At 33.7% G+C, this 16,357-nt stretch overlaps 1 pseudogene; it reads right to left on the bottom strand.

The window, feature by feature from the left end:
* Window positions 1-593: 593 nt before the first annotated feature.
* LOC129516442 (CBY1-interacting BAR domain-containing protein 1-like) overlaps window positions 594-16,357 on the bottom strand; it is a 51,507-nt pseudogene continuing 35,743 nt past the window's right edge.

A 16,357-nucleotide genomic window follows, 5' to 3' on the forward strand; every position in this document is an offset into this window, starting at 1 on the left:
AGTATGACTTGTGCCCACTGACACTTTGATATGCCATTCGTCAAAACCGTCCAAAAAAAAAAAAATTTTTTTTTTTTATTTATTTTCCCAAGTTCCTCAGTGGTCTATACAGTGGACTTACCTCAAGGCTTCTTTGAGTCCCTCCACAGCTGTCTTCAGATCATTATTTTGCCCTGTGGAAATAATCCTCTCTACTTCAACCAGACGGTTAAGCTTTCCAGCTGCCTGGGCAGGTAAGGTCCTCCCGGAGACGCTTACCACGTACCCGAGCTCATCCACAAACCCAAACGCTGTGGGCGCCCCACGAGGCCTCCCTGAAAAATTGCGATCCTCACACCGCAATTTTGCACCCGGAAGGCTGAAAAGCAACAAAACTCGAAGAGCTCGGGACACAAAACAAGAGGAGCCGCGCCTCAGAAAAGCTTACCGGTGTCAGCGAGCCGGAGGAAGCAGCAACCCGAACGGCCAGGAGGTCGAGCGTTGCCTGGAGGAGGGCCGCCGTGGAATTTCCAGCGGCTGTCTGGGGTTCCGTCTCCTTGCAAGAGCGGCAACATCTCAAAACTAAAACTATTTAGTGACAAGTTTGAGGCCCTTCAGTCAGGGTTAAACAGCGCAAGGACGGAACGAAGCCCGCACCTCACCGTTAGCGCAGTAGAAGCCTGAGGGGGTTTCCGGCGCTCTTTTATACCCTGGAAGCGGAAGCGGAAACGGTGGGCGGGAACAGCACCTGATTGGCTGGGGGCTTGTGTTTCTGACCTTTAAAAAGATCAAGGACCAAGGCGATGTGTATACAGCCCGAAGTTAGCTTAGCTTTTGGGGGAATTGCCTGACCAAGTCCTTGGTCAAGCAGCTTTTACAGGAACATGAAAATTCAGTTTGCTGACTTTCCAGGGACAGGAGAGGAGAGGCTCCACCTTGGGTCTGGAAGTTTATTTCAACAAGGACAAACATATTTGGTCTGCACCTACAGCCTGAAAAGTTCTAACTGTTCTAGGCCAATGTCTTCATGTTTTCAGAGTCATAGATGACTGTTCAAAGCAGAAAAATATTGCAAATAAAACTTGAAAGTATTTGAACATACTAAATATAATCATATGAATTGGTTTTGTTTCAGTGAATTGTCAAAGTTTGGGAAAGGACATTTGATCAGTATTTTGATTCACGTAATTAGAGAGATGATTTATAAAGACCATTTTAATGAATACCCATGCCAGAGAAACTTTTAAATGATAATAATGATAATGAAATAATAATGAAAACTTTTTAATGATGATAATTAAAACTTTTAAATGATAATAATTAAAATTTGATATTACCCTTTTCTCTTTAATATATATTTTATAAATAGCTTTTATTAATATATCAGCATGAATATATATGATCAGAAAATAAAGATAATCATTTTTTTCTAAATGGAAAGTGAAAATTATTATTTCCAGCCTCTGATTCAATAAAATTTTTAAATACACATTTGAGGGACACCTGGGTAGCTCAGTGGTTGAGCATCTGCCTTCAGCTCAGGTCATGGTCCTGGAGTTGGGGGGGATGGAGTCCTGCATCGGGCTCCCTGTGGGGAGCCTGCTTCTCTCTCTGCCTATGTCTCTGCCTCTCTCTGTGTATCTCTCATGAATAAATAAACAAAATCTTTAAATAAATAAATACACATTTCAAGCTGCAAAATTGGTGGAATTATATAATACAAACTATATTCACATGCATGGGCATAGAAATTCAGTTCACCAAAATATTTATTTATTCCTCTCTCCATATTTTTCTGTAAAACCTTTTTGATTGTTTGCACTTAAATTACTACATTTTGGTCATTATTGTAACAAATACTATGTTCACCATATTAAAAATAAACTTGTTTTTTAGGTATAGTGCTTATTCTGTTGTAAAAGTGAAATTTTAATGATTAAGTTCATGAAATTCAACTTACAATAACTAGAGGAGTTACACCCTCAAGAATTTTTAAATGTGTGGAAATTGATCATGAGAGGAAAGCTTATAACTGTATATAAGAATACCAAGAAACAGTAATTAGCCCAATTATTTATTCACCTGCTATGAGCCAAATGATATGTCAGATGTTATAAGTCTATATTATGGCTAACTCTAACACAATATTGATACCTTGAATCTGTACTACAGAGGATCAGCGTTCAACACTGTTGTCTAATATCAGAGAGCTGATAAATGGCTGTGCTGACAACAGAAAACAAAAGTCTACCAAAGCCAGAGATGTTTTACTTCTACATTGTGTGATCTTTCAGGTTAGTTGTGAGCACAATATACATGTACTGGTTTTATTTCCTGTAATCTCTACCTTAAGAAATGCAGTACTTGGATTACTGATGATTTTCTTGACTCTTCTGACCTATAGTTTCCTATATTCTGATGTTAGAAGAGATGTAAATTATATTCTGTGGTTTGGAGAATAGAGGACTGGCATGATGTGCTTCTTCTTTTTATAAACAATGAATAATTTTTGCACTAATTTGTCTAAAATTAACATTTACATTTTCTTGCTGTTTTCCACAGAACAGTGTTCCTCAGAAACTCTTTCCTTGTTGACGTCATAATGAGATATTAGAGAAACACTAGTGTTGAATACTAATAAGCATACCAGATTTCCAGCACTAGCACTCCAGTGTCTGTACCCACTACATGCACACACACATAAGTAAAGCATTCCATGGTCTTGCTTTTGTATTTTATAAATATGTTCTAGATAAAATGAAAAGTAAAATACATCCTTAAAAACTGTTTGATTTACTGGAGAAAAATATACTGAACTCAAAAACAAAACCAAATATCAAGGAAGGAGGAAGTGGGTTATAAGAAAAAAAGAGAGGGGCACCTGGGTGGCTCAGTGGTTGAGCATCTGCCTTTGGCTCAGGTCATGATCCTGGGGTCCTGGAATTGAGTCCCATATCAGGCTCTCCCTGAGGAGCCTGCTTCTGACCTCTGCCTATGTCTCTGCCTCTCTGTGTCTCTCATGAATAAATAAATAAAATCTTTAAGAAAAGAAAAAAAGAAGAAGATGGGGGAAAATTAATTTACAAAATATTAATGTTATAGGGACACCTGTGTAGTTCAGCAGTTGAGCGTCTGCCTTCAGCTCAGGGTGTGATCCTGGAGTCCGGGGTTGGAGTCCCACATCCCGTGTCTCTGCCTCTCTCTCTCTCTCCATCTCTCTCTGTCTCTCATAAATAAATAAATTTTAAAAAATATTAATGTCATAAATTAGTCACAATCTTTTTCTCAAAAGATGTATTTATTTGAGAGAGCCCAAGAGAGCACACACAAGCAGGCGGAAGGACAGAGTGAGAGAAGCAGGCTCTCCACTGAGCTGAGCGGGAGCCTGATGACTGGGACTTGATCTTGACTCAGGGCTTGATCTCACAACCTATGACATTATGACTTGAACTGAAACTCAGCTGCTCAACCAACTGAGCCACCTAGGCGCCCTGATCACCGTCTTTTACTAAACAAAATTAATTGGCTAGAAAAAATATATATGCATATATGCTATGATCCTAATTTTAAAAAATCTAAATGTAAGTGCATTGAAATATTCAAATGTAAAAAAAGATATATATATCATATATATATATATATATTTGTAATGCTATCTAAAATAAAATAAAATAAAATAAAATAAAATAAAATAAAATAAAATAAAATAAAATAAAATAAAATAAAATACCATGGGTCAAATAGAGGAATCATTGGTTTAAATTATCAAAATGTGAAATAGTTTGACATCAAAACTAACATATATAGTATTGAAAATTTATTCTGACTTCAGAACTAAGATTTAGAACATATATGACAGAAAAGAGAAGATGTTCTCAATCTATAAAGAGTTTTAAAATTTGTCTGGTTTTAGTGGTCTGATACACTTCTCCAAAAAAAAAAAAAAGTGGCAAAGGAAAAGAGCAGACAATTTCCAACTGATGAAACAGGAATAACAAAAACAAAAATAATAATATTATAACACAAGAAGTCACAGGCAAATATTAACAATAAGAGATGATTTTCTACTTGTTAACTTGGAAAAGGCAGAAGCTAGTAGCTAATTTAGTGTTAACAATCATACACTTGAATGGATGGTTTCATCCAGTGTTGCAGAGTGTATAAGTTGATTAAAATTTCTAGGGGGCATATTGACAATGTGCATTGTTAGCCTTTGAATTTTTCAAAAATCTTCATACAAAAACCTCACCTATAATTTAAATTCTTATATAATATTCAGAAGTATGCAGTAATATGGATATCTATGTGGGCTCATTTAAAAATGCCCTGTAAATTATCTAGTAACACCTAAATTTTAAAGTCATAGATTGAATAAATTGTCATACTGATAAAGACATAATATTACAACATTAGTAAAGCATATTTCAAAAATATTCTAAAATCCTACATTAGTCATGATATTTTATTAAATATATTGAGTGGGAAATTGTATATATGATGTTATTCCAATTTTTAAAATCTAAAATGTATATATGCTGAAATATTAGAAAATTTATTACTAAATTTCTACATGTTGGAAACAGAAGTAACAAATTTTCTGCATGTTCTCAACAGAAGCACATTAGAGTTTTATAATCAGATGAAAACCATAAATACTGTTTGAAAAATAAAGTAAAAGGAGTTGAAGTGGAATTAGGTAAACAAACCACTGGCATCATAAGGCATTTCCTTCTCCAGCTGCTCTTCTGGCTCGTCAGCCCATTTGAAGCAGTGAGAAGCCATTGAGCAGGTGGCTGCTCATTTTATTTTGATATGGAAGATTAACCTCAGAATTATTTCTGCATTTACTAGAAAACAGTGAGTCATGACAATTGTAAAAACTATCTCCACCGATATACAATCATATTCTTTTATATCAAGGCTTACTCTCACATGGGATGAGTGTTAGAAAAGGATCTAAATTATTCACAATAGCTAAATTATTATTTTTTTAAATTTTCAATGTTAGCTACCTCCATACAAAAATAAAATGGAAGAGCAATCATTAACTCTACCACAATATTGTTAGTTTTATTTTTTAAACTGTGAAAGTGAAATTGTAACTAGTAATCTGGAATTGAGGCAAATCAGGAATTTGTCTATAGCCCAAGAGAGTGGATATTTATCAGTTATTTTTATTAAAATTAATCTAAAATAAGTCTGTCCATATGTGCATATTCTTTTCTGTTCTCAGTAGTGGCTCTGCTATATTCCCCCCAGATTCCTTTTGTTAATTAAATATCAACACATTTTAGATCAATATTAGTACTGGGGCTATTTTGACCTTGCATTTGAAAAGGACTTCTAGTCCACAAATGAGACATGCAAGATAAATTTAGAAGAAAAAAATAATTGACATTTAGTTTGCATCATTTGGTAGGTTCAAAGAATTAGCCTTTGTGAATTTGGCCAGAACATTAATATTATCACACTGCAATCAGCATTTGTCAGCTCACATCAAGAGTGTAATCCACTTCTATAGAACTATCTTTGGTGTTTTGTGGCTATGTAACAAGAAACCAATTAATAATGAAAGGTAGATTGTAGTTTTAAAAAAATGTACAGCATATAGGAAATTGCTAAGAATAAAGATTTACCCTGAGAACAAAATAAATGTCTGTTAAGCTACCTCAAACAGATTCCCCATAGATATAATATATAGTTTATAAGATATATAGTTTAAGATATATAGTTATATATATCTTATATAGTTAAGATATATAGTTATAAGATATAGTTTATATAGATATATATATATAGTTTATAAATTTATACTGGAAACTACCTTAATTCTTTAATCCTTTAAACCATACATTGCTTTTAATAGTTGAAAGAAGATTATGATTTAATTTTTATTAATAGGGACATTCTGTTAGGTTTATTTTATATGATGTTTGATATCTTGGCAAACTATTAAAACTCAAAATGATAAAAAAAAGTAAAACCCCAAATGATCGCAATTCAGTTAATTTTGGGATGAAATATTTAACATGCTAAAAACTTAGTTTATAGCAGTTAATTTTTATATGTCAGCTTAGCTAAATTCTGGTGCCCAGTTATTTGGTCAAACATTAGTCCAGATGTTACTGGGAAGGCTAACTGTTTACAGTTGACTCTAGTTTAAAAAGATTACTTTTTATAATGTGAGTGGGCCTTATCCAATCAGTTGAAGATCTTAAAAGACTCCCATTTCTTGAAACTATTCTGTCTCAAGACTGTAACACAGAATGAGTTTCCAGCATGCTGGCCTGACCTACAGATTTTGGAGATAAGACTGCAATGCCAACTCATAATGAACTTCCAGCCTGCTGGCTTGCACTGTGGATTTAGGGTTTGCCAGCCCTTACAATCACATAAGCAAATTCCTTAAGAGAAAAAAAAGAAAGAAAGAAAGAAAGAAAGAAAGAAAGAAAGAAAGAAAGAAAGAAAGAAAGAAATCTCTCCCTCCTTTTAACTCCATCTGATGGTTCTGTTTCCCTGGCGAACCCTAATACAGTGAACTTATGTGATTTGAGAGTTTCACTAGGGGGAGTTCACTGTGCTGTAAACTGATACTATAAAATGTTCTCCAAAATGATAATACACATTTGCACCTTGAACAACAGTATAGTAGAGTCCATTTTGCTCTACAATCTCACCGATCCCTGCTATCCTGCTACTGTTACCTTAAAATTATTGTCAGAATGCTGAATTTGAAATGGTAATACCCAATTCTTTCTATAGCATTTGTTTCAAGAAAAATCAGACATGCAAGGATTATCATGCCATTAAAATAAAGAAAAAATAATAATAAGGGAAAAGGAAGTTAAATCATTCATTTGTCAATGTATTCAGGTCAAATATCGTTTTGGAATTTAATGTATGGAATAGTATTAACCACTTAGGAATCTTACAACTCCTATGGCTTACCTATGGTATTGCTGAGATTTAAAGCCAGGTCATACCACTCATATTGGAGCCCCCTGCCAGTGGCTCTGGCTGTCTCTGCTAGATGGCAGAGATTGAAAGAGCTAAGAGGAAGTATTAGTAGAAATATTTGGGGGCAGCCCGTATGGCTCAGCGGTTTAGCGCCACCGTCAGCCCACGGCCTGACCCTGGAGACCCGGGATCGAGTCCCATGTCGGGCTCCCTGCATGGAGCCTGCTTCTCCTTCTGCCTGTGTCTCTGCCTCTCTTTCTCTCTCCTCTCCGTGTATTCTTATGAATAAATAAATAATTTTTTTAAAAAAGGAATATTTGGTAATATTGTTTTGACAAGGAAGACAGAAGATTCAATATTTTAGTTATTGTGGCCCATAAAAGTAAAATTTTTGACATAGAATGTTTAGGTTTGAGAGAAAAATGATATATCCAGAGATAAAATGTGTGTGTGTCTGTGTGTGTGTGTGCATGTGTGTATGTTAATAGGTCTAGGAAGCAGAGGGAATGAAGGACTATGGATCAACAGAAAGGTCAAAAACATAGACAATGCTTTGGAAACATTTATTATTGAGAGTAATAGTTGAAGTCAAGAAACTGACAAAAAGGAGGGTATAGAAAAGAAAGTTGATGAAGAAAAGAATGTAGTGTCACAGAAGCGTAGAGAGAAAAATGTTTCCCATATAAATAGTTTTCTTCATTTTCTATTCCAGTATTGTACTTTGTCCCCACTTCTCATGTCCATTCTTTAAGTGTGCATCTGTCTCAAAATCTTTCAGAACCATATTGTTGGGCAAGAATATGTAATAACAATACCTGGTGAAAGAGGCTTAATATGGTAAGATTTCCAACTTTATCCATTTTATACACAAGGAAAACCTGAATGCTAAATTAATGCAAATCAAGAGGATGAATTTCTTATATTTTTTTGAAATTTTGGTATTTAATATTGATACAAGAGAGCTAGGTTCTTATCTCACAGAGTCAAAGAATGTATATATGGACAACAGAGGGTGAGCAAAGCAATAGAAGTGCATTAAACAGAGATACAGAGAAAGTTCTCAGAAGTGAGAGGGGTCCCAACAGGGTTGCCACTGAGAGCTTTCAGTGTCAGTCTTTTATTGAGAACCTAGCCAGGTAGCCCATGGCCTTGAGCTTCTCGTGCAGTCTTGGTTTGAGTAGGGACTATTGATAACACCTTAATGACATATTTCTTTGTGGCCTGGTGAGTTTCTCTGATTACTTAGTTGCCATTAAAGGGAGATACTCCCTAACATTTTGGAGCTAGGAAGCCATGTTTATTATTTTTCTTTGTTTTTACTGTCATCTCTATTTTCTTGGGATAGGTAGGAGCCTGACTCTCGGCCTTTCAGTGTCCTTGGGGTTTATGAGAACCCACAGATTTCTGGAAGCCTGAGTCTGGGCCTTTCCCTTATCTTTCCCTGCCTAGCCCCATTTGCCCCAAACTCATTCCTACATCAATATCAGACTAACTGGAAGATAAATTCTGAGAGTGAGCATTTCCTGTTACTCCTAAACTCATCACTTAGATGTTACCTTATTACTAATTTGAACAATTATTTTGCCTATATGTACTGCAAGCTTCAGTAAGGGATGTAAGAAACAGAACTACACATGTTTTTGATCCATTTTTAATGATATAAGGGGTTTATTATAGAGCTAAGAAATTCTAATGGGAATATTTAGGGATTAGTTCCTGAGCAACCCTATCAGTCTTAACATTTTATCTCAAATTGTTTCTATAATGAGGTAAGACATAAACAAACTGTAAGCTTGGCAAAGTATAGAACAATTTCTCTGACTAGCTGTCAGAAGAACAACCTGTTTTGCCTGCAAATTTTCCTCAGTATCGTATCTAACCCAGAGTGATTGCCCTTCTGTTCATGTAGCCTTGCTATCAGTTTCTCTCCGTTTTTTCAACAAAACAATACTGCCCTATTTTTGGTTTGCAACAGCCTTGGAAACAATGAATTCTGCTTTGGTTATTGCTTGGTAAAGAAACTCTTACCTCCCAATCATCCAACTGCACTCACCAACTACTCTGAATGTCTGTACCTTTTTTCTTCAGGGTATCCAGGTTTAAATGAGGTCCTTCCCCTTCAAGAAAGCAGGTATATATATATATATATATATATATATATATTTGATGTATCCCATCTGATCTCACTTGTATGTGGCATCTCAAACAAACACAAGCATATGGATACAGAGGACAGATTTGTGGTTGTCAGAGGGAAGGCGGGGCGGTTAGAAGCATGAGTGAAATCGATGGTGATCAAAAGGTACAAATTTACATTTATAAAATGAATAAATCATAGGGATGCAATGTACAGCAAGGGTACTGGTTAATGATACTGTATTGTATATTTTCAAGGTACTAAGAAAGTAGGTATCAAAAGTTCTCATCAAAAAATTTGTAACTATATACAGTGATGGAAGCTGACTAAACTTATTGTAGTGAACATTTCACAATGTATACAAATATCAAATTATTATGTTGCATGTTACATTATACACCTGAAAGTAATATATGTCAATTATATTTCAGTTTAAAAAAAGAAAGCAAGTCTTTTCAAATATTTTTTATTCTTTTTTTCTTTTAAACTTAGGTTAATTTCTCTCTTTAAGTATGTGGGCTCAGTAGCAGATGACATATTTATTTAGGATACTTAAGCATTGCCAGAAATAAATTAGCAGTCTTTTTTTTTTTCTTAAAATTCAAGTTCTTTTGTGAGTTATCTTTTTTTTTCAATATGACTAAGCCTCCCAATTAGTTTTTGCTAAAAACAGATATTAGTCAAATATTTCATACAGTGAACATCACACCTGAATGAGCTCAGGTAATCATCTCTACTTGCTTTTTTCAGATTCCCATTTCTAGTTAATATTCTTTGGCCGAAGGTGATTTAGAAATTCTTGTTTGAGAGACCAGTCTGTCAGCATGTATGAGAGGTTGGAATCTTAGGAACATGTCTTAAAGTAGACTTTTCATAGAAAGCATTACTTACATTGAGGGTTCCAGATAAATTAAAACAACAGTTTTTCTGAAGCTATCTTTATGCACAGTATAAATAATATTAAGAAGACATCAACTCTCTGTTTTTATGAATAGATAAAAAAGAGAGAGAGAGAGAGAGAGAGAGCAGCCCGGGTGGCTCTGTGGTTTAGCGCTGCCTTTGGTCCAGGGCGTGATCCTGGAGATCCCCGGATCGAGTCCCGAGTCGGGCTCCCTGCATGGAACCTGCTTCTCCCTTTGCCTGTCTCTCTCTCTCTCTCTCTCTCTCTCTCTCTCTCTCTGAATAGATAAATACAATTTAAAAAAAGAAGACATCAATTTTCTACATTAAACCATCATATTAAATCTTTGTTATTTAGGGTGTCTTTGTCAACTGATGGAGATGAGAGGTGCTAAAACCTAAGGCCAACCCAATGCCACTTTGGTATTCAGACAGTCTCAGATGATGATTGCATTTAGTATAATCCTTCATTTGCTGTGAAAACACCTCTCAGTAAGTAACTGAATCAAAAGAGAAAACTTCTGGAAGTCTCAGATACCCATGGAGACTACTATAATGTATCTGAGCCTTAGAAACCAGAGAGAAAAATAACATGAAGACTTTGTTTCCTGTTTCACCTTCATTCTGCATATCTGTTCCAGCCTCTCTTCCTATTCTTCATTCTTCTACACATAGAAGGTGATTTGGTGGCCAACATTTCTCAATGCTCACATCTAAAAATTTGTCTTTTTTATCTAGTTCCAATTTGGGTGAATATTATGGATGAAATTTGATCGTTTTCTCTTTTTTTAAGATTTTATTTATTTATTCATGAACGACACACACAGAGAGAGGTAGAGACACAGGCAGAGGGAGAAGCAGGCTCCATTCAGGGAGCCAGACACGGGACTCCATCCTGGGCCTCCAGCATCACACCCTGGGCTGAAGGCGGCGCTAAACGGCTGAGCTACCCAGGGATCCCCGAAATCTGATCATTTTCATGTGAGTGACATGCCTATTCTTGGAGCAATCAACTGTATCTAGGAGAAAGGACTGCATTTAGAATTTCCAACCACTAGACCAACCTCACTGACTAGACAATAAGAACGTAAATTTTTTTCTCAGAAGGAAAGGGGTCATCACCCCCTAATTCAAAGGAAATATATCTACTATAACTACCATTTTCAGATAGCCAGAATTTGCTTAACTGACACATTGAATCTCTGGCAACATTCCTACCAAGGGAAAGAAATGTTTCTACATGACATACTCCTGACTATGTGAGATATAATCTGCTGTGCCTTTTCTTACTTAGCTGGGAAAAGAAGAAAATACAACACCTATTTAATGAAGTTGCTGAATGACATAATACAGGAAAAAGAAGTAAAGAATTGAAAACAATATTGTATAATTAAAATTCTGTTGCATTTTACTAACATTATTAAAGTTTTGTTACAAAATTAATTTTATGTTTGCCATGTTTTTCTAAAAAATGAAGTCGAAAATACTGATTAATTAAGAGAGCAGTTTCTGTATGCAGATTACCTCGATGCTAAGTATTATTCTGTGACTTACATGATATCACTCAGAGTATGTTCATTGTTTAAGTTACTTGATTTCTTTTTTTTTAAGTTACTTGATTTCTTTACAACTCCTCTTTTCATTTGAATAAGTGGGATAAGAATACAACTTTATAGGGTTGTGAGAATTAATAATTATTTAGAATAATACTTGGTTTACAATAATTTCTTAATAAAAACAAAAAAGAAATCTAATATTTTGTTTGCTTGTTTTTACTGTGGTTACATTTTTATTTTTTTCCTATTCACAGTAGATCTGTTTATAGTAGCCCTTTTTTGTTGTTTCTCAAGTATATTTTCTCAGAAAAAGAAAAACATAAAATTTGCTGCCTCTAACTTGCATCAACACCACATCTAATCTTTGCCTTCTAAATCCAATTAGTAAGAAATAATATTTAATATTTTTATATAGTATAGAGTCTCAAAAGTTTTAGAAGTATCCATTTCAGAAATATTAACTTTAATTTCTAAAGCAGAGCACAGAGTTTATGGAGATTATTGTTTGTTAGATTTTTGTCATACATCACTGTGGACATCCCCTAGTGATCTTTTAAAATCTTGGCTCTTCTCATTGTAAATTGTTATATAAGTCAAGTTTATGTCAGTCTATAGAAATGCATATATAGTCAGAAATTTATGGATAATTCTTATAGGTAGCAGAATAAATCATAGCTATAGAATAGATAGCCTGTCATTTAAGATTAATAATCTTCCCAAACTGAACAGAATAATTTTCACTTTATCACTATGAAATATAACATATAACATTCTTATGATAATCAAAGAAGATGTTTCAGTATTAAAATGTTTAAATGGAAAACAGTAAAAGGATATAATGAGTTCTTAGATCTTTCAATTTTTTTCTTTTTTTTTAATGAGTTTTTATACCTTCTGTATACCCATTTAGGACACAATTACTTTTCACTGGCCTTTTATGGAAAACTCAAGCTTTAAAACATACTACAAATCAAAAGTTAATTTTCTACTTTTTAACAGTGCAGATTTTATCAAAATTAAACTTTGAATCATCTTTTAACATAAAATCTGACAACAAAGTATGAAAATCTTTCCTTGTATTCTATTTTTCATGAGAAGATTTTCAGTTATGTAGAGTGAACAAAGTATTAACACAGACTAGACTATGAGAAATGCCAGATAAAAAAGATCAAATTGCATAGAGATTGTGTCAGAAGGATTTGAAGGTATATAGCTTTATAAAGGAGTGAGGGAAGAGTAAACTCTAAGTTAGGACTTTAACAACAAACAGTACTCATAATGGCAATTTAGAAAGATAAATCCCCAGGACTTGAAGATTTTAAATACCTCTTTAAATAAAAATAAACTTGTTATGTGTACCTTAAAATATGAAAGATATTTATAGGTTAAATATTTTGTGTAACCTATATATTTAATTTAAGAACAAAACAGAACATTGACAAAAGGAAACTAGAAACTAGAATGTCCAACTTACAGCTTTCAAAAAATAATACGGTATTTCATTTTATTCATTTGTAATCAAATTCAATGACAAGAATTTGTGTTATAATCAACAGGCTTTGTGAAGGAGAAATTAGCCTAAAATTTTAATTTGAAGATAAAATTACAGGTAGTAATCATTCAAATTTGTATTGACTTCAAGAAGGGTTTTGATTACATCACTAGAAAATTCTGAAGAATTAAGAAGATAAGGATATTAAGCAAATTCTTATCTTAGTAACCCCCAACTGATTGGAGGATAATGTTAAACAGATGGTGATGACAGATCTGGAATTAGCCTGAATCAGTGATATTCCCCAGAGGTCAGACCTGGTTTCATTTTTTAAAAATATCTTCTTGATGACCTGGTTGAAACAGTTTGGAGCATGATTTTTTACATTAAAAAATATTCCTGTGATTATCTGTGTATGTGTGCATTTGTGTGTATGTGTGTGTATTAAGCAAATATAGTTTAAAAGCCTAAAGTCACATAATCCCAATATTCTTATGAGTATCTTTTGAAAATTATGCTCATTATTCTAATAGGTAATAATCATCTATAGGAGTAAAATCCTCTCAAATGTTGAAATAATACAATAAAAATATAGTTAACAAGGAACTTCTAAATCCTTACCTATGTAATTTGGTTTAAATAAGTAATTTTAGTTTGTACTGAATCATGACTTTTAAGTTACTTGACCAAAAATTAGGAAAAGCCTTAGGCAATGTAGTGAATATTACATTTTTATCACTCAACATCCTGATACCCTGGAGATTTCCTAGTTGTAATGAGTTCATAAAGTCAACCAAAAGATGTTCTTTCCTTCAAATGATTAAATTCTGTACACTCTAAATATACTTTTTTCTGCACCTTATAATTTTATACATGACAAGTTTTGATGACTATTTCTAAAGTAAGCCTAGTGCTTCAAAACCCACTTTAAGTGAAATGTCACAAAATATTCACAGAAGAAAAAAACAACAAAACACAACAACTAAGTGGATAATATCCTACAATTGCCTGAAAAGAGAGAAGCTTTGTAAAATGATAATTTAATGTCTATCTTCCTAATCATTGGGGCAAAAAAATGTATATACATAAGTATCACTTTTTACTCCTTGTCCCTGATTGACTAGAAAGGAAACGGCTTTGATAAAACTGGTCAGTCATACCCACAACTGAAACTGTTGAAACAAATCAATGAATTAGAATCCTAGCACAATCAAGGTTTTTAAGCAAAGGTGACATGCACAGAAAAACAACCGATAATAGCTTATTCTTTTGTTGGCAGATACATTCTAAAACATTTTTTAACGAAACTAGTTTCCCCAGTGGTGTAATGATAATGTGTGAATAAGTAAGCATTGCTACTTTATCATAATCTTCTTTCTACACGTACGTACATATAAACTAAACAAAGAAAATTTCCATTCAATACAGTCAGAAAGCAAAATGTCTTCAAACCTTGAGATTGTCCTTGTGAAATGATTGCCTCTGGAAAGAAAAGCAAAGAAAGCAAACACACAGTACCCATTAAAACATTTTGGACTGAATTGAATTGTCTATTGCACACTCAATAAATCTTTTATAAGTTTATGTCTTTTGGTTTCAAACACTTTAATTTACTGTAAAAAGTAATAGGGTTCCTGTCATCAATATATGATTTGTAATGCCTTAATAACGGGTATGATGTCTTATATCCAACTTTTGTGGATAGAATCTAAAGTTTAATGTGCCCTTACAATCTCAGTATTGTGGTGAAAGCTATATATTTTTGTACATGAAATAATAAATATTACATGTGTAATATTTATCCTTTTGGTTCCCTTTTATATTTTTTCTGAAACAAGTAAATATGTCTTATTGTGGGCCATCTTTGAGAAATGTCAATATTCCTACTATTTAATGTATGTTCAGCACCACTTTAATAAAGTTTGGGTACAACAGAGACCCATCTCTTTCCTTAAAGCATTGCAACATTAATAATGAATTTCCTATGGTGCACAAAAATACCAGTGACAATAAACAAGATGAAGCCTGAAAATTTCTTATGTGCATGCTCAAATTGTTTTATTTTGTTTGTGCAAACAAATGTAGACACACAGAAATGTAGTCTTTAATTGCTAAATAAATTATTTTCCTGGAAAAGTGATTTGGTCAATGGGAATAAACCTATAAGAGGACTTTTTTGAAGTCATTTTTTGTTGTTGTTAGATGCTTTATAATTTATTGTTACTACCACTGGTGAGTTTGAAATATGATGTGTATTTAAAAGACTTAATTCAAAGTTGTATATAATAACTAAAGCTAAACTTATATGCTGGTATAGAGCATATAGAATACATGCTGGTATAGAATAATTAATTATAAATATTTAAACAGAGAAATACTTAATAGTTCTACATGGATATGAATACCATTAAATATGCCATCTTGCAGCCACAAAAGTGCATATCTCTACCTCAAAATGAGGGAATTAATTTTTAAGTTCACAGAAAATCTGCTAACTTATTTTGAGAGTTTAAGCACTGCCAGTATCATTATATTCATCAATACACTCCAAAGGAGACAAACAATTTAAATCCTAAATTCAAATTCAAAGCCTAAGTGGGTCTCAGAAGTTTGACAGATTTTTTAATAATATCTGAAGTACCCTTATTTTTTAGTAAAATATCTTAGAAATGGGCAGATTACAATTAAACTTGAACATTTGCTGATTATCAAAAGTAAACAAAGTTTTCTCTTTGTGGTGTCAAATACAAACGTCATACATGACGTTAGTATTTTATTTTTTAGAATTTGTAAAAACTTTCTTTTCCATATATACTCATGTGAAATGCTGTGCTTATGTTAACCTACATGTCTTATTAAGTATATTAGAAATAAACAAGGGTGCCCGGATGGCTCAGCCAGTTAAGTGCCTGCCTTCGGCTCAGGTCATGATATTGGGGTCCTGGAATTGAGCCCCACATCAGGCTCCCTGCTCAGTAGAGTCTCCTTCCAACTCTCCCTCCACCTTCCCCCAACTCATGCTCTATCTCTCTCAATAAATAAAACCTTAAAAAAAAAGTACATGAGAAGAGGAATTGTTTACCAAGATTGTTTACTGTAGTTTTATAATAAGACAGGTAATGTAGATTCTATGACTTTGTTCTCTAAGAAGTTATTTTGAAAGTTGTTTAGGCTATCCTTTTTTTTAAGATTTTATTTATTCATGAGAGACAGAGAGAGACAGAGAGAGGCAGAGACACAGGCAGAGGGAAAAGGAGGCTCCATGCTGGGAACCCAACGTGGGATTAGATCCCAGGTCTCCAGGATCATACCCTGGGCTGAAGGCCACGCTAAACT

The sequence above is a fragment of the Nyctereutes procyonoides genome, unplaced genomic scaffold (genome assembly GCF_905146905.1).
Source record: "Nyctereutes procyonoides isolate TBG_1078 unplaced genomic scaffold, NYPRO_anot_genome, whole genome shotgun sequence".
NCBI lineage: Eukaryota > Metazoa > Chordata > Mammalia > Carnivora > Canidae > Nyctereutes > Nyctereutes procyonoides.